The sequence below is a fragment of the Chrysemys picta genome, chromosome 20, assembly GCF_011386835.1.
Source record: "Chrysemys picta bellii isolate R12L10 chromosome 20, ASM1138683v2, whole genome shotgun sequence".
Classification (NCBI taxonomy): domain Eukaryota; kingdom Metazoa; phylum Chordata; order Testudines; family Emydidae; genus Chrysemys; species Chrysemys picta.
Window position 1 is genome coordinate 8,999,496 of NC_088810.1, and position 6,000 is coordinate 9,005,495.

Here is a 6,000-nt window from a genome sequence, read left to right on the forward strand (position 1 = left end):
CCCTCTGCCCTGACCCCTGAAACACCCCCCCCCAGGTCTGGGGTCCCGGCCATTAACCCTGCTCAGCCCACTGCCGGCCTAGGTGAACAGAACCCCAGGCTGGCAGCGAGCTGAGCAGGCTGGTGGCGTAAGATCAGCATTTTAATTTAATTTTAAATGACGCTTCTTAAACATTTTGAAAACCTTGTTTACTTTACCTACAATAGTTTAGTTATAGAAAGAGACCTTCTAAAACCGTTAAAATGTAATACTGGCACGCGAAACCTTAAATTAGAGTGAATAAATGAAGATTCGGCACACCACTTCTGAAAGGTTGCCTACCCCTGGTCTAAGGTGTCCCTCACTCCCGACCCACAGCCCCTGCTCCCCAGCCCTGCCCCGGCATCCTCTGCCCATGCCCCTCACTCCCAACCCACAGCCTCTGCTCCCCAGCCCTGCCCCCGCAACCTCTGCCCATACCCCTCACTCCCAACCCACAGACCCTGCTCCCCAGCCCTGCCCCCGCAACCTCTGCCCATGCCCCTCACTCCCAACCCACAGCCTCTACTCCCCAGCCCTGCCCCCGCAACCTCTGCCCATGCCCCTCACTCCCAACCCACAGCCTCTGCTCCCCAGCCCTGCCCCCGCAACCTCTGCCCATACCCCTCACTCCCAACCCACAGCCCCTGCTCCCCAGCCCTGCCCCCGCAACCTCTGCCCATGCCCCTCACTCCCAACCCACAGCCTCTGCTCCCCAGCCCTGCCCCCGCAACCTCTGCCCATACCCCTCACTCCCAACCCACAGCCCCTGCTCCCCAGCCCTGCCCCCGCAACCTCTGCCCATTCCCCTCACTCCCAACCCACAGCCCCTGCTCCCCAGCCCTGCCCCCGCAACCTATGCCCATGCCCCTCACTCCCAACCCACAGCCCCTGCTCCCCAGCCCTGCCCCCGCAAGCTCTGCCCGTGCCCCTCACTCCCAACCCACAGCCTCTACTCCCCAGCCCTGCCCCCGCAAGCTCTGCCCATGCCCATCACTCCGGACCTGCAGCCCCGGCTCTCCCAGCCCTGCCCCCACAAGCTCTGCCCATGCCCCTTAATCCAGACCTGCAGCCCCCAACCAGGACTCACCTTTCCCCAGGAACTCCCCGTTCTGGTGGTCCATGAACTCGTCCCTCTGCTGCGAGTAGTTGGACATTTTGTTCCCCTTCATGCTCTGGAAGGAGGCGTTCTCCACCACCGCGGCCACTTGCTCCTCACTCAGCTCCTTCCCCAGGAAGTGGCAGATTCTCCGCACGCTGCCCCACGGATCCTGAGGGAGACACCCGCTGCTGTGAAGGGTGGGATCTGAGGTTCCTCAGTTTCCCCATACGAAAGGTTCTGCTCCCCACTGGGTCCAGACAGAAGCCTCTGAGGACACAGGGCCTTGGCCACAAGCTACACTGGCTGCCTGGGGCGGGGTTATGTGTGGGTTTGGCTCACAAAGAGCTAGGTTATATGTGGGTGTGGCCCCAGGGGGTGGGATTACATGTGGGCATAGCCACAGGGATGTGGTTAAGTGTAGGTGTGTCCACAGGGGGCGGGGCTATGTATGTGGATGGGGACTCAGGTGCAGGGCTATGTGTGGGTGTCACCAGGGGGTGGAGTTATGTGTGGATGAGGTCTCAGCGGCGGGGTTATGTGTGGGGGTGGCCCCCAGGGGGTGGAGTTATGTATGGGTATGACCCAAGGACGGGGTTTCCCTACCTGCTGCAGCTCCTCGTAGATGATGGAGAAGAAGTTCTCATTGCCCTTCAGCCCCATCCAGCCGGTGATGTGGTCGAACCAGGAGCCGTAGGGCACTGTGCAGGGGAGAGCGGCACGGTGACTCCAGAGCTGGCACCACCCGGCCTCTCCACCCTGGTCTACTGGGGACTGCAGGAGCGAGGGACACCTGGGTTTTATCCTGGTACTGGGAGGAGGGGTGGGCTGGTCGTCAGTGGTGTTTCCAGACCCCTGGTTGTGCTGCGGCTGTTTGGGGAGGGGGGTTCTGAGCTGTGCCGGGTTCTGGGCAAAGGGCTGGGGAGGCACAAACTCAAAGCACTTGTGACTTGCTTGGAACCCAGGTGTCCGGCTCGAGTGGCCCCGGGGTGCTGCTCACCGTTCCCGCTCAGGAAGTCCTCGAGGAAGGAGTCCAGTGAACCAGGGTCCTGGAACAGGAGCAGCAGCTTGGAGAAGTGGTACAGCGAGACCAGGACGTCCTTGGGGCAGCGCAGGGTGTAGATGATCTGGGGGGAGGGGAAGGGGGTCACTACCACTCGGGGGAGGGGGATGCCAGGTGAACCCAGCGATTAGCCACCCACCCACCCTCTCTGCAGGGAGACGGATTCGCCGCACCCCACTGGCTGCTCTTCCGCACGCCCACATTGCTGTAACTCACACCCAGCAGCAGCCCTGGATTCACCCCCCTCCCGACGCACAGCCCTGTCGGTGCCCCTCAATCTTGACCCGCACCCCTGCTCTCCCGCCTCTCACCTTGGCCTTGGAGCGCTGCAGGGACTTGGGGAAGAGCTGGACGGGGAGGTGGGAGCAGAGCAGGCGGGGTGGGGGTTATTTCAGGGCAGCCTTCAGCCCCGTCCGGTTCTCCACCCAGGGCGCCCGCTCCCAGTTCAGCACGCTGCGCACCCAGCCGGGGTCCCCGTCACAACGGATCAGACTCAGGATCTCCAGCATCCAGTTAGTGCCTGGGGGTGAAAGGGTTAATGGGCCTGAAACAAGCCCTCAACCTGCTAGGTCCCCCTCTGCTCCCAGAGCCGAGGAGAGAACCCAGGAGTCCTGGCTCCAGCCCGCATCAGGTGAGGTGCATTGACAGTGCTAAGCTCTCATTTTGCTGTGCCAGGGGTCTCCTGGCCCTGCCGGTGGCTCTGGAGAAAGCCTGTGATCACAGTGTGTCTGGAGAGAGCCAGCCTAGCACAAGGTGGGCAAGTTGGGCCCCAAGGAGCAGCCTGCTTTGTCTCACTCTGGGCTGGGCGTGTGTGTGTGCCCGGGTCTGGCATCTAGGAAATCAGGTCATGTGACGGGTTTGGTGTTTCTATCTAATGTCCGTGTGTGTGTCAGGAGCCCCCTACACACACACACACACACAGCCGCTCTCCCCTACCTGACTTGGGGTAGGTGATGTTGAAGATGTCGTCGTCCCGCACCTGGAATTCGTTCTCCACGTAGCTCAGCTTCTCGGGGGAGTAATCCAGGCATGGGAACAGTACCCCCTTGTGGGTGAAGTATTCACGCGCCATGGCAGGGCAGGGACAGAGACAGACCTCCCTGCGTCAGTGTTGGTCCCTATGCGCTACTAGGGGAGCTGTGCTGCAGGGAGCAGTGTGGGGGTCCTCTCTCCTGAAAGTCAGGCGTCTCCAGCGCCTCAGCCGGTAATGGGAGGCTCAGCTCTGCAGGGAGCAGGGTGAGGCTATTACTTGGCTGTCCCACCCCAGAGCCAGCTGCACCTTGGCACCAGTTGAGCTGATTCCTTGGCGTGTTCCCGGAACGACTCAAGGGCCTGTGCTGGTGTCTGCAGCCGGGAGAACAGTCCCGTGCCTGGGGTGGGAGCCCTCTGTGGGGTTGTGTGACAGGTCCAGGCACTCTGCTCCCCGCTCCTCCCTCAGCGACCCTTGAACCCGCGCAAGGCCAGTGCCATTCACCCTTTGGCGACCCTGCTAGGCACAGCGACCTTTGGAGCTGGGAGGAGCTGGTGCCTTTAATGCCCCCAGGACCCTGCACTGTCCCAGCAGCTCATGACTCCGGGCTGCCTGTCCCTGGCAGGTCCCTGCACCCCTTCCCAGCTGTGTCGGGTGCCCAGGGTCCTGTGTGGGAGTGGAGGGGGCAGGGGTGGGGCAGATCCTGTCATTCCCCCCCCGAGGAAGGGTTGCTGATCTATGTGCTTTCATGGCAGTGGGGGATGGTTACCAGGCTTGGGGAGGGTGGGGGTTTAACCCCCTGCTGGTCGCTTTTGAGATCTCCCTGAGGTGAAGGGAACTGTCCGTGGGCTCTAGGCAGGGAGAGACTGGGCATGTGGGCAGGGCCGGCTCCAGGGTTTTTGCCGCCCCAAACGACAAAAAAATAAAAATAAAAAAAAGCTGGAGTGAGGGACCTTCCACCAAATTGCCGCCGAATGGGACCGTACGGAGCCAAGAGTGGGCACGACCTGGGAGTCCGTGACAGGGCCCCAGCCACTATGACCCCAGGGGGTTGGGGAACAGCACTGGGGAAGCGGAAGGAAGGCAGCTCAGCAAGACTGGATGGGGCAGCAGGGGCCTCCCCCCCCCCAGTGATTTGGGCTTGGCCCACATCTGGCCCCTGCATGCAGTGAATTGGAGGGTCTCAGCCAGGCTCCTAGGGGTCCTCAGGATACTTTGGTTCCATTCCCAGCCCTGCCCCAGCTCCTGGAGGGGTCAGTCTCCCTCGGCCCTGGGCTAGTGACACAGGGATCAGCTGTTCTCGTTAGGTCTGGCTCGAGCTCCAGGGATTAGCCACGGCTTCCACATGCCCATGACACAGGGAAGCCACCCCCCATCCGGCAGCCACAGTACCTGGCTCAGCAAACAGCCCCTGGGAGGTGGATTGGAGCTGGGTGCCTGTCAGCTGTAGGGGGCACAGCCCTGGAGCCGGCTGCTGGCTCTGTGGGGAGCCAGCCTCGTTTACATACATTAGAATAGTGCTGACCCCTCTTCTGAGGCCTGTTATTGCCCAACCAGCTCCTTCTCTGGCCCCATCGCCCTGGGCATCTCTCCGGTGAGGCAGGGCATCACAGCCATCCTCAGGGGGAAACTGAGGCACCAGGGGGCAAGCTAAGTGCTTTGTCCAAGGTCACACAGGCAGTTTGTCCCAGAGCTGGGAATTGAACTGTAGAGCCCCACAGCCCAGGGTAGCACCCTCACCACCGGGCCAGCCTGCCCCTCTGGTTTGGCTGCATAAATGGGATTAGCAGAGGGTTATTGCCACGCTGGGGAGAAGCAGGGGATGAGGCAGAGCTCTGTAGGGGGTGATTTCTGCACCCTATGAGGGGTCCCCATAATGGGTTTGGAGGGAAGTGTTGTATAGTGGATAGAACACCGGTCTGGGACTTTGGAGAGCTGGATTTGAGTCCCAGATCTACTGGGTGACTGTGCCTCAGTTTCCCCACAGGGGAAGGGCCAAGGGTTGCCATCAGTAATGGGGTGTGAGCTCTGTCCTGAGGAAAGGGGAGGATGCTGGCCCAGAGGCTGGGAGCGCTAGTCCAGGGAGCAGGGCTCAGCCATGGGGGTCTTTGCTATGCCACTCCCAACCCCCGGACCTCTGCACCCTGAGTCTGTGAGACGGGAGCAGTGAAGGGGGAGCAAACCCCGATGGGTGGAACTGGCTGGAGATGACCGGCAGTGACACAGAGCAGCTGGCAGGGGGCAGCGGCCCAGCCGACATAGTACCCCGACCTGCCCAGCCAGGGGAAACACAGCCAGCATCATAGAACTGGACCGAATAGTAACAGGGTGGGCTCAGGTAGAGTGGTTCTCTCTGGGCTGGAACAGAGCTGCAGCCACCTCTGGGGCAGGGCAGTCAGGGAACAGTCGCATAGTGACACCTCATGGGGATGACTCGCCCAGCGCTGAGATGCAGCCACCGCTGGAATGGACACCCTATGCTCCCCTTGACCGCCCCTGAGCCGAGCTGGACAGGTGAATGGGGTATGGCCGGGAGGTTATCTCAGCATCCCAAGTTTTCCCTCGGAGCACTGGGTGGAGGGCAAACACTGGCTGCTTCGATGGGGTCTGCTTTCATGTGAGGGAGGGGGGTCCCTGCTCCTTTTGGTTGGTTCCCCCTTGCCCCAGTACGGCCCCAGACCGCAGCACTCAGACGGGAGCCGAGCCCCCTGCACTGGGGGCCACAAAGATCTTCATGTCCTCAACCTGGAACAAGGGGCCAGCAGCTGGGACTGGAGTGATTCCAGGCGAGGCCTTGAGACACAGTGAGCTACTCGGGGGCATCTGGCTACAAGGACCAGCAGTGCCCCA

General features: G+C 61.6%; 1 pseudogene; it reads right to left on the reverse strand.

The window, feature by feature from the left end:
* LOC101939646 (sulfotransferase 2B1-like) overlaps positions 1-3,879 on the reverse strand; it is a 5,506-nt pseudogene extending 1,627 nt beyond the window's left edge.
* Between the last annotated feature and the right edge of the window lie 2,121 nt (positions 3,880-6,000).